At 37.7% G+C, this 26,225-nt stretch overlaps 1 protein-coding gene across 2 annotated transcripts in view; it reads left to right on the forward strand.

Moving 5' to 3' along the window:
• KANSL1 (KAT8 regulatory NSL complex subunit 1) overlaps window positions 1–26,225 on the forward strand; it is a 177,064-nt gene that overhangs the window by 53,279 nt on the left and 97,560 nt on the right. The window lies entirely within an intron of this gene.

Genomic DNA, 26,225 nt, shown 5'->3' on the forward strand with positions numbered 1-26,225 from the left:
TTTATTTATTTATTTATTTATTTGTCATAGAGAGCACACAAGCAGGGGGAGCAAGCAGGCAGAGGGAGAAGGAGGCTCCCTGCTGAGTAAAGGAGCCTGATGTGGGACTCGATTCCAGGACCCTGGGATCCTGACCTGAGCCGAAGGCAGGTGTTTAACCGACTGAACCACCCAGGCATCCCAGAGTTAGTGGGACTTAATTACAGTGAAGGTGGGGGCAGTGAAGGAGGGACTATCATAGATGGAGTTTCAGGCCATGGGTGACTGTAAGATTACATTTTGCAAAATAACCCTAATAACACATGAAGGTCCAGGTTCTTTATTAGTGTCTTAAAAATGAGCATTTCTGTATTCCTTTACACATTCCAGCAAGTGTTAAAAATCAGGAAATGGGCTTCCAAGTAATCCTGTATAAACAGAGAGGAAAGAGTTGACCTGTACCTCAAAGCCTTACATTGGGGACTTTGGAATGGATGAATTGATCTGATGTATTGAATGCCTACTGAGGTGTGCTAGGTGGTAGCGGTATATAGTGGTGAGGAAGACACAATCCCTGCCCTGTCCTTGTGGACAATATAGATTAGAAAGAGAGCTTAATTATTTAAGCAAGTAATCACATAGTTAATGATGTATTTACAGTGGTGGTGGGTGCTGCAGAAATGAAGTTCAGAGAGCTTTGGAGGGTGCATATCAGGAACACCTAATTACAGTGGGTAGGGATGTTATAGCAAGTATACTGAAGAAGTAACACGTTAGCTCAGACCTGAATGATGAGAAATGATTGGTGGTGAAGAAGGGGAGCGTGCTACAGGCTGAAGAAAGGGCATATGCTAAGGCCTTGGGAATGGGACGTCCTTGACACTTTCAAAAACAGGGCACAGTGTAAGCAGAGTGATGAGAAAATGAGCTGGAGAGATAGAGGCCAAGTCATATGGGTGTTTTTGTTGGTTATCTCACGTTTAAAATGTTAATTGTGGAGGCAGTGATGTTTAAACATCATTGGATTTTTTTAAAAACCTCTTGTAATTGTGTGAAGAGCAAAGTGGATGTAGATTTTGGGAGACCGTAGGATATTGTGGTAAACCAGGTAAGAGAGAATGGTGGACTCAGACTTTGGCAGGGAAGAGTGAGAGAATTGGGTACTGGACGTAGGGTGACTACTAGGACTTGTGATTGGATGTGATGAGTGGATGCTGAGAGAGAAGGAAGAGATATTATGAGTGATTCCTAGGTTTTTGGCAGGAGTAACTAGATTGGATGGCTATGTTGGGATGAAGAAACAGTTGGAAGGAGGTTAATTGAAGTGGTGGGCACTTGCTAATTTTCATTTAAACGTTTTTGGCTATTGGGTATACCCAGAGGTTTCAGTGTCATTTGCATAACACCCTGTTAGATTCCATATGCATGATAAATTATTTTACTAAAAAAGGGAAAGCATGGGACCACATTTTCTTTCACATCAACAGTATTTTTTTTTTAAGTAGGCTCCACGCCCAGCATGGGGCCCAGCATGGGTCTTGAACTCATGACTCTTGAGATCAAGACCTGAGCTGAGATCAAGAGTTGATTGCTTAACGGACTGAGCCACCCAGGCACCCCTCAAATGAATAGTAATCTAATTAGTTTCTCTACTCTCTCCCTAAACAAAGATCACAATAGACTAGATTATTTTGCAAGCTAGGCAGAAATTTATACCTCAGGTCATGTCCTTTAATATCTACCAGTTCGGGTTTTTTTTTTTTTTTTTTTTTCCTATTTCCCATTGAGTACCTGGGAATACCTCTTAAACTCAGTGTAAAGAGAGAATTGAGTAAACATTTTAAGTAAAGGTTGCAATATATAATATATATAAAGTAAATCTTAATAATTTGGATTCCCCTTAATGCTTTGTGGCCACTTCAGCCTGTTTGATTTTATATTTATTTAGTTACAAAGAAGGGTTTGCATCAAAATGGTGAAGAAAATTGTTTTGAAATCAGTTTCAATCTGATAGAAGTGCCCGGAGAGTCTTTTCCTCAAGTAGAGTATCCTGAAAAGTTTTTGGCCTAAATACAAATGTTGTGGGTCACTCTGGTAACCTATTTAGTAGCATTGTAGCAACTGTGTAGATTATGTTCAGAACTCTCAGGTAAGAGGATTTCTGGAGAAAAGGTTCAGGGGGTGGTGAGGAGGATTTGAGGAATGATAACCAGGAAGGAGGGGTTATATTCCATTTTAAGTCATTTTCTTTTAAGTTGTTTTACCTTTGCCTAATAGAATAGAGGACATGAGCCAGGGGATTAAATGAGAACGTATATGTGTAGTGACTATTTTTTTTGCTCACCCTTTAATCTTTTTTTTCCTATTTGTTCTTCTGGCACATGAGAGATGCATCCTGGGAAGGTAGAAACTGGGGGAGACAGAGCTTAGGACCATTGGGACTAAATTAGTCTGAAACCTGGGAGATCACAGAGCCCCAGGGGAACTCTGACTGAAGTGATTTGTTTGAACTAGGGAACAACATTTTTAACCTACTTTACCTAATCAGACAACAGAGCTGAAACATGTTAGGAAAAAAATAATAGCTTACATTGGTTGAATATTTTGAGGTGTAGGCAGTGCTTTATACTTATTAACTTATTTAGTCCTCACAATACAATGAGGTAGGTATTATCTTAGTTTTACAGACTGAGAGTGAGAAATGAAAAGTTTAAGTAGCCTGCTCAATGTCTCACAGCTAACAAGAAGTCAAGGTATTATTCTAGGCTGTTTACCCACAGCCTGGGCATAAAACACTAAGCTGTATTAGTGGAAACAGAAGCAAATTGCCCTTTAGACTTGGTTGATGAAAAGAAATCTACGAAACATAACGTAAAATAGCGCATTTAACTTTATAGTCAAGAGCCTTTATTGTAATATTAAGTAATTTGGTAATAAATTTTGAGGAAAGGTAAATGGTCTGTATCTTAACCAGACACACCCTTTGGCCTGCAATAACCTGTTATTCATTTCTTTTATGGAATAGAAGTTGGATGGGTTGGGGAGGGGCATTTTGCTAGGGCAGACCTAGGATCTGGGAAGTGGCTAGAAGTGACTTTTTTAAAAAAAGAAGGAAACGAGAATTAGTATGTATTGATTACACCTTCCATATGTTAGGTGGTTTACATTTTTTTTTTAAGATTTTATTTATTTATTTGAAAGAGAGAAATAGTGACGGAGATAGCAAGAGAGAGCGCAAGCGGGGAGGAGAGGGAGAAGCAGTCTTCCTGCTGAGCAGGACACAGGGCTCTGTCCCAGGACCCTGGGATCATGACCTGAGTGGAAGGCAGATGCTTAGCCGACTGTGCCACCCAGGTGCCCCATACATTTGGTATCTTATTTAATCTTTAAAACGTTCATATGATGAAGGTGATAGCCCCATTTTACTGTTGAGACCCCAAAGTATAAACATGTTACATAATTTGGCAAAGATAAAAAGCAAGTTCTTTCTTGCTGCTCTTTCTATGAGTATTTTTCTCCTGTACTGATTGGGAGGGAGCTGAAAGAAGATTCGGTTTCCAGAAATGGAGCAACCTGAAGGCACAGAGCTCTTTAGAGGCCTCTCTGACTGTACAGTAGGCTGATGGGCATGGCACTGATCATGAGGGGTGATGGAAAGTTGTTTTTCCTCTGTTATAATAAATAATCCAGAGGAGTGACCTAGTTTCATAATTTTTAAAAACATTTTTGACATTCTAAAGGGGTGATTTATATTTTAACTTATGTGGAAAAATCCTTATTTCCCAAGTTGTTGGAAAAAATCTTTTAAAATATGAAAATATTTTATGTTCTTTTTCCTTTAGTCTTGCATTGTGCTTATGGCTGATATATGAATTATAAGCATGTACTTAGTGTTTACTGAAGTATTTTCCTCAAAAAATCTTTTTCTGGTGAGTCTGGTTATCATAGGAAGTTGAAAGGCATAAAATACCAGTTAAAGAATATCCTGATTGGTTTTGTTTTCCTGAGTATGGAGTTTATGATTAAGATTCAATATCTTATTTGATAATCACCAGAAAACTTGAAGGGTGAACTGGAGGTTATTATTTTTCTTAGCATTTGTGGGATTAATACTAAAGAGGGAGCAATATAGTAAAAAAAGAATTCTAGACTACTGTTGAGAATTGTTCATTTCAACTTTGTCTTTTAATCTTCCTAGGTTCCTCACTTACAAAGTCTAAATTATATCTTTTTGGAAAATGTCACTTGTTTTGTAATGATGAGACCCAGATTTTATCACTGTTAGGCACTCTGTCCATCTTGTTGAGGTGTGCTGAGCAGTTAAGAGATCTTCCATGGAGCTCCTCCTGTCTGTATTTCCATAGGGAGTCTGCAGACTTGGTCCATCAGGGAGTTAGTGGCAGAGCTGCCGCAGTCTGCTCACTTGTTTCTCTCATAAGGCAACCTGGTGCCAGTGTGTATACCTACAGTAACTGTCATTTTATTTTTTTAATTGTGTTCCACTTATGGCAATGAAGAAATCTGAAAGGAAAGTATGGACCCTGAGGATGGGGTATAGTGACAGAATGAAGACAAAGGTCTTTACCATCTGGGTATCTTTTTTGCTGAATAAAGCTGTTGGAATGTTGTACTGTGGAAATAAATATCCCTAATGAAAAGCAGTCCTCTATATATTGACCCCCCTCCATAAGCAAAACAGGGGCGCCTGGGTGGCTCAGTTGGTTAAGCGTCTCCCTTCAGCTCAAATCATGATCCCAGGGTCCTGCGATTGAGCCCCGAGTTGGGCTCCCTGCTTGGTAGGGAGCCTGCTTCTCTCTCCCCCTCTGTTCCTTCCCCTGCTTGTGCTCTCTCGTTCTCTCTGTCAAATAAATAAATAAAATCTTAAAAAAAAAAAAAAACCCAGGGGCGCCTGGGTGGCACAGTGGTTAAGCGTCTGCCTTCGGCTCAGGGCGTGATCCCGGCATTATGGGATCGAGCCCCACATCAGGCTCCTCCGCTGTGAGCCTGCTTCTTCCTCTCCCACTCCCCCTGCTTGTGTTCCCTCTCTCGCTGGCTGTCTCTATCTCTGTCGAATAAATAAATAAAATCTTAAAAAAAAAAAAAACCCAAAAACCAAATAAGCAAAACAATAAACATTTTTTAAAAGAAAACAGTAAAAAGTTCTCTTTTATTCCTGTTTCTTTCCCAGAAATAATTGATTAAAGAAAGTTACAGATTGTAAAGTTCATTTATATAGAATAAGAAACCAGTTGCATTTGACACTGTCACATATCAAAAGCAGAATTTTAGGGGCGCCTGGGTGGCGCGGTTGTTAAGTGTCTGCCTTCGGCTCAGGGCGTGATCCTGGCGTTCTGGGATCGAGCCCCACATCAGGCTCCTCTGCTATGAGCCTGCTTCTTCCTCTCCCACTCCCTCTGCTTGTGTTCCCTCTCTCACTGGCTGTCTATCTCTCTGTCAAATAAATAAAATCTTTAAAAAAAAAAAAAAGCAGAATTTTAGTTACTTCCTAGATGCATAAAGTTAACATAGACAACTCTTCCCTGATTCATTCAGTTGCCTTTCATAGAATTTCACTCTGAGAATGAAAAGATCTGGGTTTTTTCTTAAATTTTCTTCAGATCTTAAGAATTTTCAGCTGAGTTGCTGCAGCCACCGTTGCTCTAGATTTCCAACTGGGTGAAAATGTTTTTCTTTTTAAATTGGCACTCCTCCAGCAGATTTTTCCACCAAGTATTCTTTGGGCACACCCTTTGCATAGTGAATTTTGCAAGATCTTTATTCACAAGGCCTGGAAGACAGGCCAATCTTCTCTTTGTAAGATGAAAACAAGAGTGAGGCTTGCTTAAGACTCATTTTGCTTCTACCCAGCTGTATTTGAAATTGATCTCTTATGCAAATACATTCAAGCATTCACAGAAGAAATTTGACTTGGAAGTTTAAGTGGAAAGGCTAATTTTGTATTTGCAGGAAGTTTCCTTAGTGCAATGATTTTCCTCCCAATTGAGAATTCTCTTAATTTGTTCTTAATCATAACTTGGTAGTAAGTAGACCTCAGACTTAAAAGGTGTGAGGTGACTTTGATATTTGCAAGTGTACATTCAAGACATTGATGTGATAGGTATATGGAGTTGACCCTTGAACAACACGGGGGTTAAGGATGTCAGCCTCCCATGTAGTGGAAAATCCATGTATAGCTTTTGACTCCCCAGCACTTAACTACTAATAGCCTACTGTTGACTAGAAGCCTTACTGAGAACATAAACAGTCATTTAACCCATATTTTGTATGTAGTATATGTTACATAAGCTGATATAGCAAGTAATAAGTAATAATTAGTAATTTAAATAATAATTGATAAGCTAATAAAGTAAGCTAGAGAAAAGAAAATGTTATGGGAAACAATAAGAGAAAGTACATTTACTGTACTGTATTTATTGAAAAAAAAAAAAAACAATGTATAAGTGGACCTGCACCATTCAAACTGTTGTTCAAGGGTCAGCTGTACTTGGTTTTCCATTTTATTAGGTCCAGGAAGTTATTATTTCTGTTAATGTCCAAAGCGGTGTTAGATTATTTACACTTCCATGGTTTATTCTAAATAGACAGTGTAATGGTATTACTAGATGAGACACATTTCCTTGATTTCATCCATAAACATTAAGATTGACTAAAAAACTTGTGGAAGGGTAAGGTGCAGTATTGCTCTTTGGTATTTCCTAGCAGGCCCACCTTCAAAGAGCTATACCTTATATTCCCTTAACAGATAGTCCTTCAACAGATATAGAAGTTACAACAGTTGATAATCTGAATAGAAACTAGTACGTATTATGACTGAGGATAGTCGAAAGTGTCCCTGTGGCAGTTCCAGAAAAGGAGATCCAGAATTCTCTGAGAAAGAATAATAAACATAAAAATTTTCAAGGTAACTCATAATTATTTGGAGACTAGCCTCTCAAGATCATGTTATCAAGATTGACCTTGTCCCTAAAGGGCAAGGAAAATACTTCTCTGATAGTAAAATACGAAATGATGAAAACACTTGGGAATTGAGAACTTGGTTCCTGTCTTCAGGGAGTAATTTATGTGACTTGATTTTTCTTCTTCTCCCACATTGAAGTAGAAAAGGAAGCATTGGAATGGCAGTGAATGCCTTAATTGTAATTAGATGCATGATACAGGCATTAAATGCTGAGATTTAGGAGGAAAGNNTGATTACTATGGGCTAAGGTGATCAGAAAACCTGAGAAGAGTGGAACTTTAGTTTAATCTGAGATGACACTTAGGTTTCCAAGAGGAAATAGATGTTTCAGATCCAAGGATGAGGGACCTCAGGTGAGGATGTTGTACTGGGTAACAGGGAAGAGAGCCATCTGCTAGACATAAAAGTTTCAAGAAAGTGAAAGATGAAGTTGGAAGGTTAATTGTGGTCACCTTGTTTATGAATGCCAAGCTAGTACATTTGAATTTTATCCTAAGAATAGTGCAGAATCACTAACATGGAATGGCATGGTTGGAGTGCTCATTGAAAGAATCTTTGATAGTGTTTTGGGGTGAGTGTAGGATGGTTTGGAAACCAGGGCAAGACTTAAGGCAAGTAGCCTAGCTGTGAGTTAAAGTCTTTTGAACCAGAGCAATGAGCATAGAATGGAAAGAAAGGTACAAATGCAAAACTGATGAAATACAGAGCATTTTAAAACTTATTTTGAGAATAGGCACAAATTTACAGATGAGAAACGTCAGGACAGAGAGGTTAAATGACTGTGCTGAAAATTATTATTTTGAGTCAAGGTTGTACTAGAGTTCTTGACTCCAAATCTAACGTATTTCATTGATGACACACTTACGTAAACTTTTGACATGACTGGATATTCGTGCTAGAAAATTGGCAGAATATTGATGGAACTACGAGAGGCAAGAAGGGATGTATGTTAGTGCTTGGGAAGGGAATGGAAGGAAATTATTTGGAGCATAACGCCTTTTGTTGGAGAAACATTTCCCTGATATGTGGCTTTTATGTTTAGCTCTTAAAATTGGTTTTCTTTTTAATTGAGATGTAATTGACAGTATTATGTTAGTTTCAGGCATACAACATGATTCACTATAAACTGTTACAGAATTTTTTTTCACTTGTGATGAGAACTTTTTTTTTTTTTTAAAGATTTTATTTATTTATTTGACAGAGATAGAGACAGCTAACGAGAGAGGGAACACAAGCAGGGGGAGTGGGAGAGGAAGAAGCAGGCTCCTAGCGGAAGAGCCTGATGTGGGGCTCGATCCCAGAACTCCGGGATCACGCCCTGAGCCGAAGCCAGAAGGCAGACGCTTAACCGCTGTGCCACCCAGGCACCCCGAGAACTTTTTTTTTAAAAAGATTTATTTATTTATTTGAGAGAGAGAGAGAGAGCAGGAGTGGCAGGGGGAGAGGGAGAGAGAATTCTAAGCAGACTCCGCGGTCAGCGTAGAGCCTGATGTGGGGCTACATCCCATGACCGTGAGGCCACAACCTGAGCCAAAACCAAGAAGTTGGATGCCCAATACTGTGCCACCCAGGTTCCCCTGTGATGAGAACTTTAAGTTTTAGTCTCCTAGCAACTTTCAAATATGCAATACAGTGTTATTAGCTATACTTGCCATGCTGTATGTTGTATCCCCATGATTTATATTTTTATAACTGAAGGTATTTACCTTTTGACTTCTTTCATCCATCTTGTCCACCCCCAACTCTCTGCCTCTGGCAACCACCAGTCTGTTCTCTGTATGTTTTTGTGTATGGTTTGAGGTAACATTTTAGCCCCCCTGACCACTGTTGGGGCGCCTGGGTGGCACAGCGGTTAAGCATCTGCCTTCGGCTCAGGGCGTGATCCCGGCGTTCTGGGATCGAGCCCCACATCAGGCTCCTCCGCTATGAGTCTGCTTCTTGCTCTCCCACTCCCCCTGCTTGTGTTCCCTCTCTCTCTGGCTGTCTCTATCTCTGTCGAATAAATAAAATCTTAAAAAAAAAAATGCCACTGTTATTGTAAACAAACTCCATATATATGTATGTTGATGTGTCGTCTCCTGTTTGATGCAGTATCAATTCCTGTATGGATATCAGACTGTTTGACTTACATAAAGTTATGATGAATTGTAATATAATGAATACTATAATAATGTATGATGAATTAGTAATATATAATGAATAAAGTAATATAATGAATTACTAAAGCTTTAAATAATAAAATACATACTACTTGCCATAGCTTGAAGTATCTGATAGAGTAACTGCACTCTCCTTTTCCTTAAAATTATATATATATTTTTGTGAAGGTACTATTGCTCATTATCTTCTTCCATATGAATTTTAGAATCAGTTTTATCAGCTTCCTTTAAATCATGTTGGGATTTGGATTGGGACTGTTTTGTGACTGTACATTAATTTGGAGATACGACTTCTTTACAGCATTAGGTCTTCCAAAGTTGTCTTATTTTCCTCTGTTGAGGTCTTTTATGTCTAGAGTAAAATTTATACTTTTCTTTCTATAGGCCTTGCACATTTCCTATTACGTTTATTTGTAGATATTTTGCAGATTTTAATGCTATTAAAAATGAGGTAATTTCTTGCTGATCTATCGGAAAACTGTCAATTTTTATACGTTGATGTTTTTGTGTGTGTTTGGCTGCCTTACTGAATTTTCCTACTCGTAGCAATTCATTGGCTTATTTTTATATGATATTACTGGATGAATAGTCACCTGAGTGACAGTGACATTTTGTTTTCTTTTTTTTTTTTTAAGATTGATTTATTTATTTGAGAGAGAGAGAGAAAGAGATTGAGGGAACGAATGGGAGGAGGGGCAGAGGGAGAAGCCGACTCCCTACGGAGCAGGGAGCACGGAGCCTAATGCGGGACTCCATTCCAGAACCCTGGGATCATGATCTGAGCCGAAGGCAGATAGATGAAGGCAGACAGATGGTTAAGGCACCCAGGCACTCTGTTTTCTCCTTTTCAGTTAAGGCTTTGTGTTTCTTTTTCTTATCTAATTGCATAGACTGGAACCTTCTAGTACATGGTTGAATAGTATCAGAGTTAGGGGACTTTTTTATCAGAGTCCTGACTTTAATTAGAGAAGTTATGTTTTGCCATTGAGTGTGATTTGTGCCATCAGTTTATGATAATTATCTTTTGTTAGGGCAGTCAGAGTTCTTTTAATTTCTAACTCAATAAGGAATTTTGTTACAATTGAATATTGTATATTATCAATGCTTTTGCAGTATCTTTGGAGATAGTAATAGATACATTTTTTCCTTCAGAGTCTTTAAGTGATTTCCTGATGTCGTTTGGCCCATGATTTTATTTAACAAATATTTAATTATTGAGTGCTTATTATTTGTCAGGAGCTCTTCAAGGCAACTGGAGATAGAGCAGTTAACAAAATAGAAAAAAAAAATCTGCTCTCTCTGGAGTTTGTATTCCAGTGGGGAGTGCTTAGGCTAAACATTATCAGATATTGACTATCTGGATGATTATGGTTTTAATACATGTCAAATGGGATTTAGGTGTGTTTTGTGGAGGGAGGACAGCTTTTCTTCCCCCATATTCATAACTTGGAATGACCTGTAGGATAGTTTTAGGCTGGCTGTGGTTGTGGCAGGCTTATAGACTGACTTGGTAAATTTTCCCGTCTTTTTCTCCACTTGGAAATAATTGGCAAGGATTAATCTGTTTGCTAACATTTTGCTAGAACTTGACTTGTTAAAATGTCTGAACAGCATAGTTGCCATTTTACTATTTTGAATGGATCTTTGCTGATATTGTAAACTGTTTCTATGGTTATTGGTTTAAGGTTTTTAACCTCTTCATGACCCAGTTTTGGCAGCATTTTTTTAAGAAAATCACTCATTTTGCCTAGATTTTTAAATTTATTGCCACGAAATTCTGCCTGGTAATCTCTTAGAATCTTCCCGTAGATCTGTGGTTTGTATTGCTTTACTCTGTTGTATTTGCTCTTTCACTTCTGTTTTCTTTTCTTGAGTACAAAGTTTTCTGCTTTATAAATTTGGTTCTTGTTTACAAACACTTGTGCTTATATTGATTGAATTTATCTTTTGTTAACAGTATTTCATTGGTTTTGTTTTTGTCTTTACTCGATTCTTCTGCTTTTGGCGGATTTTTTTTAAGCTTCTTTAGGTTATACGTTTAGGTCATTTATTTTCAGTCTGTCTTATTTTCTTAAATATTTAAGTTATAGCATTTCCTCTGAGTGAGTTCTTTGGCCAAATTCTGAGAGTTTGGCCTGTCATATCTTCATTGTTGTTCATTTCTAAATAGAGCAATTTTGGTTTCTCCTCGTCGGAATTACTTAGAAAGATGTGTTAAATTTTTCTGTTTTTTTCTTTTTGCTACCCTTTTAAAAAGTGTTGATTTCTAGGTTTTTTGCATTGTGTTCAAAGAATGTGGCTTGTATGCTTTCTGTCTGATTTTTGGAATTTGAGCTATGTCTTTGTGATCCATTACATGGTCAGTGGTTAAACCGTTTATGGGTATTTGAAAAGTATTTGTTCTCCGTTTAGGTATAAAATTCTGTCTGTATCTAAGAAGTAGTCATGATTATTTTTACTAAATTCATAATACGCCGTCAGACTTTTACCTCATTTACTCATGGCATGCAGGGTAGCGCTACAGTGGGTGAAGCTTTAGAGCCTGGTCCACCTGGATTTGAATCTAGTCTCTGACTTGCTAGCTCTGATCTTTCGCGCTTTAGTTTCTTCTGTGATAATGGGACTTTTCACACGTACCTTATGGGGGTTTTATTAGGATAGAGGAGATAATATATGCAAAATGTCTATATCCTGTTTTAGGGTCTGGCACATAAGTAGTAGTAATGATCCAGATTTTAAGTGTCTAGATTTTGAGTGTTGGACATTATTGTCGGCTTTTCATAATTATACATTGAGTACTTTTACACATTGTGTTCTTTCTTTTAAATTGGGTTCTGAGGTCAAAGGATATCATCATTTTTTTGCCAATTTTTACCCCAGATTGCTTTCTGAAAGAGTTGTATCACTTTTTTTCTGTCCTGATTGATATGAGTGTGCCAGTTTAACTTCAAGCTTCAATGTTATTACATTTATTTATTTATTTATTTATTTATTTATTTTTACTTAGGAAAATGAATTTACTAGGTTCTCATTGACATTTTATCTACATTTTAAAATAATGTTTGGGAAGACAAACAATTTTTCTGACATTTACAAGCTTTTTTCATTTGTCATTTGAGTAACAGCTGCCATAAGGTAGGAGTGCTGTTTTTAGACTGCTGTTTATTTGTTTATAAAAGATTTTATTTATTTGTCGGAGAGAGAGTGAGCGCACAAGCAAGCAGCAGGCAGAAGGAATAGCAGGCTCCCTGCTGAGCACAAGGAGCCAGATGAGGACTTGATCCCAGGACTCCAGGATGATGACCTGAGCCAAAGGCAGACGCTTAACCAACTGAGCCACCTAGACTGCCTTTTAAAATAGGTTTCTTACAGACTATAGGCACTATAGAGACTCTTTTCCCCTTCTCTTCCATGTTTGTGTGGTTTTCCAGAAATAAGTTGGTTTGGGTAGAGTTTACCAACATAGGCACTACTGACATTTTTGGTCACATAGCTCTTTGTTGTGGGGAGCTGTCCTGTGCAATGTAGGATCTCTGGTTAACAGTATCTCTGGTTTCTACCCACTAAATATGAGCGCCCTCCCTCCATCCTGTTAGTTGTAACTATAAAATGTGTCTCCAGACATTGCCACATGCGTCCTGACAAAAATACGTGTCCTGGCGGGGAAAATCCTCAGTTGAGAACTGCTGGATTTGTCTTTATCTCTCTTTGGAAGGGAAAGGGCACTTTTTATATTGGGTGCCTGGCATGCTCTTTATATAGTTATTTCATTTTTGATAATATTCTCTAGTTATGTAGTAAGCTTTGTGTCTGTTTCATAGATGAAGAAACTAAAGCTGAGATTAAATCTTGAGAAGGCATCTTGTAAACTATGTAATAAGAGTACTTCTGCTCTGATTGTTTTACTCTTTCCCCTCATCCCACCCTCAGATTTGTCACCAGCCCTAAGAAAATATACTTTAACTGTGTTCTGGTAGTCTTTAGGGCTTTGCAGTGAAGATGGACATTGATGAGACAGACTGTACTTTTAAAGTACAAATTCTTAAAGGGCCATCATGAGGAGGAATATCCCCCTAAGGGACAAATCAGAATCAATTAGATATTTTCAGTTTCCCCCCATTTCCGATTACATATGGTTCAAACACATGAACATATGCTAGCCACCCTTCCTCAGTCCAGGTAGAAAACATGAGCCGCTGCTTTGTTCTTCCCAGTCTTTTTTCCCTTGCCTTTTTTACTTTTCTTTCCCTCATCATTGTTATAGTCCTCACCCCCCAAATTAGATATCCTTTTATCCTTTAGTCTCTACTTCAAAAGTGAAGAGTTAAGGGAAATGGGGGTGATTTCAAAACACGGCATCCCGTTTAGAAGGGGATATACAGAGAGAGTTAAGTGCAGTGTTACCTGGCTGCAAGAACGGGGAGTTGAAGCAGCAACTAGAAAAGAGGGGAGTTCTCTTTCTATTTAAAAATTTTATTTATTTTTTTGAGAGAGAGCATGGCAGTGGGGTCGGGGAGAAGCAGACTCCCCACTGAGCAGGGAGTCTGAGGCAGGGCTCAATCCCAGGACCCTGGGAGTTCTCTCTTTAAAGCCCCTGCATATTGAGGTATCTGAAGTTGTTCGTGAAATAGACTGTCTTAGTGTTCAACTTTTTTTTTGCTCTCTTATCTTCCCTGACTTGGCAGTTGACTCCTGGGCTGGGTTTTTTCCCTGTCTTGCAGTTCCTTTTGGATCAGATTTTCTTAACTTCTCTCTCTTCTTCCCACCGATATTTTCTTTTTTTGTTTATTCTTGTCTTACCAAATTAAAAGGAGTGAGTGGGTTGCAGGCTTTCAGAGTTGATAACATGCTACTGAATAAATGACCCTGGTCTCCTGATGGTCGTGAGGTCTTCAATGCCTGTACCTCCAGATAGCCCTTTCATATAGTTATTATCATCTCCTCGTCTTCCTCTATACTGGCAGCTCTGTTCCTATTATGTGAGGCTTCTGTACATGAAAACATTTTGTAAGCAGCCAGTGGAGTTCATATCCTGTGCTGCTTTGTGTTTGTTTCCAGTCCACATTTTGGAAATGTGTATTTGTGGCTTTATTTACCTGTTTACTAGTTTATCCCAGAACATTCATTTCCATTGGCTCTTGATAAAAGAGAAAGTTACTAGTAAGAGGACATTACTTTTCATAGAGTAAAATGACATAGCAAGCTAAAGCTGCCCCTGTGCCCATTGTTGTAGAAGGGAAATTTTAAAAGAAAACTTTTTCCAACTTTGATAATTTTACATTTACTCATGTTTTCTTTGTATTTCAAGCTCAGTCTCTTCAGCTAAAATGGGTTGATGAGTTGTGTACCTGCATGTCTGTGTTTGCACTTTCTCACTAAATTTACTTCTCCTACTTGACAAGGGCTTTTCATATATAAGACGTGGGATAGACTTACCACTGCAATATGACCAAGTCAGACGAGAGTGGCTTCATAGCTAGGAGTCTGGCTTTCTTCCCCAAAGCCTTTTCAATTTAAAAACTGTTGCTGTAAGTTTGTGATGTTCTTTATCAGGTGGGCTCATAATCTTCTGCTTCAGCAAACATCTCTATATAGTAGAGAGTCAAGACAGAAGAGTAGGTGGAACGAGTGCCTTGGTGATTCTAAGTATCCTGACTTTTAAAATTATTTGCCATTATGGACTTCAGTATCGCTGGATTTATTTATTCCTCAAATATTTAGCATTTTGTTTTTTGCTCTCTTATCCCATTAATCATTTTTTTAAAGGGGCTACTCGGGTGGTATTAAAACCAGTAACCTATGATACTCTGGATTGGTAACAATGAATTGGCTCATTACTTGATCTTTGCTTGTTGGACTTTAAAAAAACAAAAAAACCCCAAAACCCACCATTTGTGTGTTGTCTGACACCTGCTCTTTTCAAATCCTCGTTGGCATGGTCTAAATAAATCTCTGAAATTCTCCATCTTCTTTCTCCTTTTGTGTGTGTTGTCAATATTAGTTTCACCTAAATCCACTGTGTGTCGTCCTGTATAACAGTGGAGGCTAAGTGGTACATATACACTGCTTCGAAGAAGTTTTTAGGGATGAAACTGCAAAGGGCTTCATAGTTGTACTCTTGATTCGTCATCAAAAAGTATTTTGTCATCCTTTTGATATATTTAGGTTTTACCTAGTATATTATTAACAAGTGAACTTTTATATGAAATAAGTGCATTTTAAATGAAAAATGTGATTTATGTTCTGGGGTAAAGTTTAAAATCTCAATGGCAGAGTAGTATTTAAGTGGAGTTTAGAGATATTAATCTTGATGTAAAATGTTTCTGTGATAATTATTTGTGGACTTATATATGAATCAGTTTGCCAGAGATGCTAATTTTTTCAGAATTCTTAGTTTTTAAATTTTGTTTTCTTCCATATATAAGTGGCTTTGAGAAAGTTGATCCATTTCACATCTGTTGCTTCCAAGTTCCTTTTTTCTCAGTTTTTGCTGTTTACTAGAATCGTCTGGTCACTTAAAAAACAACAACAAAACCCCCAAAAACCAAAACCTGATGGAAATGCTGTACCCGGACCAGATAAGACATAATCTCTGGTGTGGGACCCAGGTATCTGTATTTTAAAAATTCTCCAAGGAGATTTCATACTGTAGCCAAAGTTGTAAATCACTGCTTCTAGGATGTTTTTGTGATTAGGGACCCTTTAAAGAAATGCTGTAGACTTTTCCTTCCAAAGAAAAAAGCAAAGGTGGCATAATGAGTCCCTGAGGTCTCAAATTAAGAAACTCTGTCCTGGGAATGGCCTTGACATGCTAGATTGAATTGGAAGCAGTTGAGTATAAGAAGTATAAGAAGTGTAAGAAGCTATTGTAATTTGTGATGATGAAGGAATATTCCTTCATCCTAAACATGTATTCATTTAACAAATAACAAATGTGTATCTAGTATGCTATATGTTCCAGACACTTTTAATTGCTAGGGATACAGCTGCCAATAAGAAATGGCTTTTTTCATGAAGTTTTACCCTAATGTAAGAGACAGATGATGAATAAATGAAGGAAGGCTAGTTTAACACTTGCTGTCATGAGAAATAAAACAGCGTAAGGAGATTAAAAGCAATGGTTACCAGGTGGGGTGATTATTTTAAATAGGGTGATCAGGAAAAGCCTCTCTAAGGTGAGGTGAGGTGTGCGCTGACATCAAAATGAAGGCTGAGGGGACGTCCTGTAAAGACCTGGAGGAAGAGCGTACCTGATGAAGAGAACAAGTACGGTGGCCCTAAGGTTGAACTGAACTTGGCTTGCTGAATTTTCAGCAGGAAAGCCGGGGTGGCACAAGCACACATGATAAACAGGTGTAGAATGAATGGTGGAGGATGAAATTAGAAAGCTTTGTTGGCCACTGTAAGAAGCTTGACATTTTAATTTAACAGGAACTTATTAACTTGATTATAACTCGTTGTTAAACGTTTAGCTTTATGCCTAAAATATTTTTGAAATAATATTCATTTTTTCAGAATTAGCTGGACTCAATGTATTGTTACTTACCTGTGAAAGGATCATTAACAGACTGAATTTCTCCGTAATAAGGGACCATCTATGTCTTTATTCTTCATATTGCTGAGTACAGAAGATGTTCAACAACAGAGTAGGAACCTTGCAATCACTTTAGATAGGTGTTTTTAAATTTATATGAAAGTCATAATGTATAATAATTTCCTGTTTGCCTGCTGTGTGCTAATAGTTATTCCTAGTCCGTTCCCCTCTCTCCCCAGGTGGAGGTAGTGTTCATATCTAACGGAGGAAACAGACACAACAACGGCAGAACTAGGATTTGAATCCAGTCCTTTTCTGTTCTTCCCACTTTACCATTTTGTTTTCTGAGTAATGAGATTGAGACTGATTTTTGAAGGCATAATTTGTTGAGCTAGTATCATTAGTTTTTATACAGTATATTAATACAGAACAAGAAGGCCGCAGGCTTTTTCCCTTAAAAGTGCTAGGTTATGTGAGGGCTTTTAATTGTAGGAATATTCTCTTTGAAAACAATAGTTTCTTATTTTAAGTATTTGTTGAGTGTAAAGTACTATGGGAAATACATAGATGAGTCATAAATAGATCCTGTCTACAGTCTAAAGAGATCTAAGATATTCACATAATTCACTGTGATATAAGATCTAAAACAGTAATTGTCATAAAGGATAAATAAAGTGCCATGGAAGTTCTGCTGAGAAAGAGTTTCTTGGTAAAGAGAAGGGGACTTTTTGGAGGATGGATAAGATTTACTAGACCTGAATTGGGGTGGGGAGAGCAAGGGAGGTGTTAGGTATTCCAGAGGGTGGGAAAGAAAGGTCGTCATTCTGTATACACATTGAGCAAAGCTTGGAATTGGGGAAGTATAAGGAACCACACCAGGGAAACCAATTTGTCTGTAATGGAGGGAAGGGAAAAAAAACTATCGATAATGAAAATTAGACCCATTTGGAGGAGGAAGCCTTTGTGTTGTTTTTCAGGTTAAGAGGTGTTGAGCTCTTTGTAAGAAAGGGGACTTTTGATCAGAAATAACATGATCTATAATGGAAGTTAGCGAAGTTGTTGTTAGTTGGATTAGAAGGGGTCAGCAGATAGGCCTGTAAGCCAAATTTGACCTGAAGTTAGTTTTTGTGAATAAAGTTTTTTTTAGCCATGCGCATTTCCTATGCCTGTTTCAGTTATATAGTGGCAGAGTTGAGTACTTGAGACAGAGATTTTATGACCGCAAAGCCTAAAATATTTACCATCTGGCCCTATACAGAAAAGTTTACCAACCCCTGGATTAAAGGAATGGAGGCAGAAGTCCTGTTCAGCATTGTTGTTCTGGCTAGGGGCTAAACTTGTGCCTTGCTGTCAAAGGAAATGAAAACCAGAATTGAAGTAGCCCTACTAGAATGAGAAAGGAGAGAATGGATGAGAGATAAGATTATTGAGTTTAGCAATTGATTGGATTATCAAGATAATGGGCGAGGAAGGTATCAAATTTTTTAAAGTGTAAGTGATTGAGGGTGGTGTTTGGGGATGGAATAGGCTTTTATTTATTTATTTATTTAAAGATTTTATTTATTTATTTAAAGATTTTATTTATTTGAGATAGAGTGTGTGTGCACAAGCAGGGCCGAGGGGCAGAGAGAGAGAGAGAGAGAGAAGCAGACTCCCCGCTGAGCAGGGAGCCTGATCCCGGGACTCAAGAGATCATGCCCTGAGCTGAAATGCTTAACCAACTGAGCCACCCAGGCCACCCCTAGAATAGGCTTTTAATTGTAAGTTATTCTCCATTCTCTGTGGTGTTCTCTTTTTAAAAACCTTACGTTAAATATTAGCTCAGAGCTCTGATCTTGGGAAGTATGAATTTTTCCTTCTTTTGATAAACAGTAAATATTTCCTTCCTGTTATGATTGGAAGTGGGTTTTTCTCATGGTCTAACTAGGCGATGATTATATATGTAAATGTATAACAAATTGTGTGTAACGTTTAAATTCTAGCCCTTAAAATGTGACCAAACTTTCCGGTTTTCTTTAAAGGAAACTAGGTTGATTGTGCACTGCCCCCTTTCAAATCATGTGACTCTTACAAAACGCTGCTTTGCTTTTGGGAGTTATGGGGGAAGGAGTGAAATGACAACATATAAGGCTTGATAAACTATTCACTATTGTTACCAGTGTTAACTATTTATAAATACAAGAGTTTTCCACCATAGTTGCTGCTATTTATTACTTACTGTGTGTCAAAACTCTATGCTAAGTACTTTCTATAAACCATCTCCTCTAAAGCTTTAAAACTTTTCTGTGAAGTAGGAAAATGGTATCCCTACCACCCCTGCTTTACCATTGTGAAAACCAGGGCTGAGGATAAGTAATTACTCAAGATCTGCAGCTATCAAGGCCAAGATTATTTTTACCCTAAACTTGTCCTCAGTTTATACCCTGGTGGTTCTTAAGTTTTATGTTCATTAGAATCACCCCAGCACTTAAAAAATACAGATTTCTAGGCCTTTTTCTGCCAAGGATTTTACCTCATGGGTAATTGTAATATTTGTGATCCTTGAACCAAACTTGGAGGAAACACTGCCGTGTAGACTTCTGTTACTAGATATTGCCTCATGTGGAAAACAACTAAATTTTACCTTCAGCCTATTTCCATGCTGACCCAAGTTTTTGGTTTTTATAATAAAATATATTTTTTTAAGATTTTATTTATTTATTCGACAGAGATAGAGACAGCCAGCAAGAGAGGAAACACAAGCAGGGGGAGTGGGAGAGGAAGAAGCAGGCTCATAGCAGAAGAGCCTGATGTGGGGCTCGATCCCATAACGCCGGGATCACGCCCTGAGCCGAAGGCAGACGCTTAACCACTGTGCCACCCAGGCGCCCCTATAATAAAATATTTTGAAATGTTAAGTTGGTCAAGCAGAAGATAATATGGTTATGTAGTATCTTATCACCCTCTCTCTTTAAAACACATTTATAATTTTAAACCAGCAATACAAAATACATACATTGGGTTTTTTTCCCCTCTTTTTATTGCTTTTTGAGCACATTCATGTTTTTTCAGTTGGATCATATTTTTGCATCCAGGTATTGTGGCTTTTCCAGGCTGTTCTAATTTGAAGCAACAAATGTCTTAGCCAGTTGATTGGATCTTTTACTTTTTTAAAAGAAGAAACATTATCTAGATGTGAAGAATCTTAGGCCTATCAGATTGCTGTGATAGGTTTCAGTTTTACACCTCTGATCAGTGTAAGAGGAAAGTAGAAGAGCCTTGGACTGTCAAAAAACCATGTGCCAATTGGGCCGGTTAGTTACTTTAAGACCTCTCGGTTATGCCATATAGCCTTTACTAGTCAGTTTTCTTATCTGTAAATTAGAGATTTTAACACGGCTTGATGGCATGCCCTCTTTCCTGTTGTTTTGACCAAATGAGTATGTGAACATTTCTGTGAAAACTAAAAGCCTATTCAAATATGAGGTGGTAGTATTTTTCAGAAGTTTGTGGATGAATGATGCATTTATTTTAGTACTTTTCACAATTAGTGTCAAAATAATGGGTGCTTACTGAGGGTTTGATTCTATGGAAGTAACACTAATTGTCTCTTTAGTAGGAGATGTTTTTAGCTGTCCAGGATGCAGAACAAAAAGGCTTTATAAAAGCTAATGTGGATGGAGCATCTCCATACTCATCATTGCGCTTAGAGCTTGTGATGTTATTTTAGACACACTTTAGGTAAGTTTTATAGTTTGGTTTCCTAGTTCATAACAGATGGGGATTCTGTAAGCTATACCAGGTTAACGGTTTATAGCTTTTTTGATAAAAAAAATCTTACGAGCTATTTATTTCATGAAAATTTGGACCTAAGTCGTTGGTTAGCCCTGAGAATAGGCTGTGTTTTGGCATAGCACAACTCTGTTCTTCAGGAAGATAATTTTCTAGATAGCTATCTTTTAAAAATTCCTGATGATGGAGGTCTGGGGAATTTAGAACTGTTTCCAGATATTACATTATCAAATTGGTTAAGTAGGAATAGAAAATTTGTTGCATAAATCAGTAGGGTTGTCTTCCTAAGAATCTTAGAAAATAAGAAAGGCCAGGTGGTGGTATCTATATCTGAAATAGGGATGGGTGCATTGAGGGTGAATTGGCACATGACCGTAAGTGAATGTACCTCTTGATTGAGTTTACCAGTGCTCTTAAGTCTTAGAAAATACCTTTATTTTCAAATGTAACCATACGCCATGGCTTTTCTTTGTATTGAGTAGGTTTAAAGCAGAATATAAGAAGCAGATTTTTAGATGGGAAGATAGAATTTGTAGAGTACCTGTCCTAAAAGATCTGTATTTAGCCACATTCTCTCGTTTCACCACCTAGTAGAGTTTGACCTTGTTCCCACTGTTAAGAATTGGAAGCTAAGGGGTCCCTGGGTGGCTCAGTCGTCAAGCGTCTGCCTTTGGCTCGGCTCATGATCCCAGGGGTCCTGGAATCCAGCCCCGCTTTGGGCTCCCTGCTCAGCGGGAAGCCTGCTTTTCCCTCTCCTACTCCGCCTGCTTGTGTTCCCTTTCTCGCTGTGTCTCTCTCTGGCAAATAAATAAGTAAAATCTTAAAAAAAACAAAAAACAAAAAAAAACCCTGAATTTAGAATATCCAACTCCTAGTGAACTTTATAACTGATTAGTATTTGTCTTGATACTTTAATCTTTACCTACTGCCTGCCCTCCAAATATCTTTATAAATAATCTGGGGAGTTAGAAGCGCCATCCATCCTGTGTGGAAAAAAACATACATTAGCAATAAATTTGGCCTAGGACGCCTAATACTCTGTTTTCACATAGAAAGTTCAGTTCGGTGTCATTATCATTTCTTTGTGAGGGAGGGTACTGCAAAAGCAAAATTATAACCAGCTGTTCTAAAGGGTCTTAATTTCATTCTTGGGATTGTTTTGTGCTGTGCAGTGTCCCCAGCTACATTTTTTGAGGGGTTGGGGGAAGCCTCTTTGTAGATGGTGTTCTTCATAAACAAACTGTCATATACTAGTGTGTACCCGGCAACCCGCACCTGTAATTTATGGCTGTTTATAAAGAACCTACTCTTCTTATGTAACATACTTTTATTTTCATAATGATTAGAAAGAATACTGATCTGAGAGTGTATTTTGGTATTGAGTTCATTTAGAGAGCCACAGAAATTGGCAGAGTTGGTTCAACTTGTCTTTGGTTTAAGTTAGAATATACAATTAGTCGTCTACTGGTATTTCACAAGTTTGTTGTTGTAGGACTATTGTACTTAACGGGGAGATCTGGGATTTTTTGTTCTATTTTAAATTAGTATTCATTCATTTATTCATTCAACAAACATTTTTTTATTATCTCCTAGAGTTTTGGCACACTTTGGGAAATCTAGAATTATACAGTCTGTACCTGCTATTGGGAATAATAGAGATTTTGAAAGGACTTGGAAAGTAAACCTTTCAAACTGTAGTTTTATCCTTCCTTGGGTTAATTCAAAAAAATTATTGCCTTGGGGCGCCTGGGTGGCACAGCGGTTAAGCGCCTGCCTTCGGCTCAGGGCGTGATCCCGGCGTTATGGGATCGAGCCCCACATCAGGCTCTTCAGCTATGAGCCTGCTTCTTCCTCTCCCCGCTCCCCCTGCTTGTGTTCCCTCTCTTGCTGGCTGTCTCTCTCTCTGTCAAATAAATAAATAAAAGATTTTTAAAAAAATTATTGCCTTTTCCTCTGATGACAGTCATAAAAACAAGCTATGTTTCGAAACAAGTGATGGAACCTGTGATACATGAAACAAGTGTTTTACTTCTAATGTTACTTGGTGTCTTGTGGTGCCACTGTAGAACGCATTCCCTTCATTTAGGGTAGTGGGGAGAGCTTGTGATTTGGAATCAAATAGAGTTCCAGTTCTGTCATTTTACTAGCTCTGTGGTCCTCAGCACATCACTCAGCCACTCTGGACCTCAAGTACTCCTATCTTTCCTTTTGGGAAGACTAACTCATAGTATTGCTGTGATAATTTTAATGTGTGAGCACATAATATGGTATTTGACTTTTAATGGATATTCTTACCCTCCATTTTGCTTTTCTCTTCATTTCACCTGAAGGTCCCGTGTTTTTAGTTTGTTTCATGGCCTTTGAGGACTTTTTAGTTTGAGTATACTATAGCTGTGTGACCGTGTTTGTCTTTGCAGTGTACTTACTGAGTTGAAGTTTTATAAATTTGCGATATTTTGGTATCCATTGCATTGAACATGAACACGAACAAGGAAGGCATAAAAGGTTTCCTTTACTGCATACTTACGCTTTATCGTTATTCTGTTGATAGACTTTTCTAATATTTGTTGTTTGTGCATAAAGTTCTTGCTTTTTGTATTTATTTAGGTTCTCAATCTACCGAAGAGGGTTTGAACACTTTGAAAGACTGCATGTGTATCTTCTTACGTTGCTTTTCAAGTTGTATTCCTTCATTGTCCGTTGTAGTCATTCATACCAGCAGTATATTGGACTGTTTGTTTAACTGTACTCCAGTTAGCATGGGGAATGATCCTTTAATGTTTGCTAAAGTGATGGGTGAAAAATAACATCTTTACTTAAATATGTATTTAAAATTATTAGTGAGGTTGAACATTCTGATATGTCTTAATGTTTTAAAAGGAGTCTTGTCCATTTTTATGATTCCTTGATATAGTTGAGATATTAATCTTTTATTGAAAATACTGGAAGTCAAACTTGGATAAGATACAATTTATAAATATTTAAATTTTTTGTCTATTGATGTTTTTCTCTTGAGCTTTGTTTCTCAACCTTAAATAATGGAAATCCTTCATCCCTTCCAGACGTTAATAGGAGAATTTTTTCCTGTTTTCTTCTAGATGTTTTTAGTGGCTTTATTTTTTAGAAATTAGCCCTTTAATTCATCAAAAACATTTATTGTTGCATACTATGATCTCAATAAGTCCTCTCCACCTCATTTCCCAAATAGCTAACTAATGTCTCAGAACCATTCATATTTATATTACTTCCCTTTGGGACTTTTGAAGTTGCATTTAGCCGACATGTTAATTTAAAAAGAATATATTTCCATCCAGAATTTGGGTTGTCCAGTTTCCTTTATATTCATATAGTCTATTTTTTAAGGGCATTTTTGAGCATTTTGTGTTTTTTTTAAATGCCTTTATGAGTAGGGTTACTTTCATTAGAAACTTTTATTACTGGCAAACAGCAAAAATAGTAAATACTAAAAAGTAATTTTTTGTCTTTTATTTGGTATCTTACCTACTTAGAAATCTAGAAATAAGTACAAGTAATGGGAAATAATTCATTTTATAAGCAGTTTATAATTATATGCATGCATGTGTCCTCTTCCTCTCTCTAATAGGTTGAAAGGGTAATGACAGGATAAATGATATTTTAGATGAAAACCGTCTTGGTGATTTAAGTTCTCATGCAGTCTGTGAAAGGACTAAGTGATTTTGCACATCTTTAAAATGTTAAACAGGATAATGTAAGTGCAAATCACTGCCTACCATCTAGTAGTCACTAATGGTGGTCTGGTTACATTTCCCTTTTTCAAAAACTCGTGTGACCTATTGCTTTTGGTCAAATTTATCCATACCTATTTAAAACACTGCCAGCGTTTTCTTTGAAGTGGTAGTTCTATGGCATGAAAAGTAAATCTGGCCAGTCCATGTGCTCTGATGAAAATGGTTTCATTTCTCTTTTATGTAAGTATAATGATCTTAGCGTCACGGATTTGGTAAAAGTTTTAAGAGGCCTTAGGTGGTGGTATCTGGGCTACTCTCTTTTACAGATACAGGGACTGACTTCTAGATAAATTTGTTGGTGTTAGTGCAGACTAGCAACTGAAATCATGAATGTAGCCCAGACTCACTCATACCCTTTTATAGTAACCCTCCTAAAAGGGTTGTCATGCATACTTGGTCGGAATGAAGACCACAACTTCCTTGAACAATAGGGAAAGCCTTCACACATCTGTGGGAAAAATGTTTTTCCCCTGCAGCTTCAGCATTGGTGTTCCTCCCCACTCATAGAATGTCTTCTCGAGATACCTGCTCAAGTATACGAAGGACATTTACCTATGGACTGACAGTTGTCTAGACGGCTTATGATATTTTCTTAAACAGTTTAAACCTGGATTATTTCATTTAATGAATCCATGTGCTTTTGTTTTCTGTCTAAATATAGCTGGTTTTTTTTAAGCATTTTAGGTCTGATGGACCATTCTTGTTATTTCTCGTTGTGTTTCTACCTGGATCTGTGAGACAGCTGTCTTGTGGCGTGAGTGGTATTACCGAGTCTGGTGTAATCACCAGCCCCTTTTCTGATAACAGTTCTTTTATTACTGCAGTTTCAGCTGCTTTGACAGTCTTATCCCACTTGGTGTCAATTTAAACCTTTGTCTTTCTCACGTATAGTCTTCCTCATTTTGTCTTTGCAGCTGGCTTTTTGATACCAACTGCAGAAACACGGATTATCCATAAAGTCTAAAGTAGAGACTGCTTTAATAGGATGTATTTGCAATTGATTAGTTTGTTTAATTTTTCTTTAACTGGTTATTATCATTATCTTTCCAGAAGAGGTGGAACCGTGAGAACCTTCTGCTTGATGATTTAAAGAGCTTGCTCCTCTTCAAACTGTAATCTAGTTGGGAGAACATGGTCAGTTGATAAAGGTCTGGGGGAAGGGTTGGAAGGTGATGTTTGACTAGCTTACTCTTTTTGCCATTTTCATATGGTTTAAAACAACAATAAAAAAACCTATCAATGAAGAAAATGTAATTATATTCCATTCTTTGGCATCTAAGGTGAAAATTGCCTCCTTTTTCTTATTTTTCACCCAGTGTTTCTGTCGTAGCCCAGTGGAATGTTCTGAGCTTAGTGCAAGAGGCCTTTTGTGAAGTCAGGATACAGCATGGAAGTATTTTTCTACCTTAGACCCTTAAAACAGCCCGTTTCTCCTCCCTTCAGTGAACTTGACTTAGATGTGTAGACAGCTTTGAGGAAAGAGGACGACGCTGGCTGTTTTCTTGTCTCTAGGAGTAGCTAAATCTGGAATTCTGTGAAATGTGAAAGGATTCCTAGTGGCAGAACTTGAGTTTGGACCTTCCTCTGAGTTTAAATGTAGATGTTCCCTGTCTCGGGACCTTTTTGTCTTAAAAGGTAGCTTTATAATTTGAAAACTGAGCTGGCTTAGGTTCCCAGTGTGTGGAGGGGGGCGGAGAGGGGATAGATTTTAGTCTAGTCAAGTATGGGTATCTAAACAATCTATTAGGAAGTTGAATGTGACCAGAATACAGAATACTGTAATACGATTGTGATTTTTCACATCCAGTAACTCACCTACTTGATCTGGCTCAGTTTTAGCCGGTAAATAAAGATATTGTGGCATAGAACTGTATCTTCCTTCTTCCTAGCTCAGGTATGTGTTGTTAGTGATCAGTAGCCTTGACTCCAGGTATGGCACACTAATGTTAGTGGCTGGATTGCAGAGCTGCAGTAACTGTTATTGAATTGTGCTAGGGTAGTAGGGAGGTTACTTGAAACACCTAGGTTGGAGC

The sequence above is a fragment of the Ursus maritimus genome, unplaced genomic scaffold (genome assembly GCF_017311325.1).
Source record: "Ursus maritimus isolate PB19 unplaced genomic scaffold, ASM1731132v1 scaffold_24, whole genome shotgun sequence".
NCBI classification, from domain to species: Eukaryota; Metazoa; Chordata; class Mammalia; order Carnivora; family Ursidae; genus Ursus; species Ursus maritimus.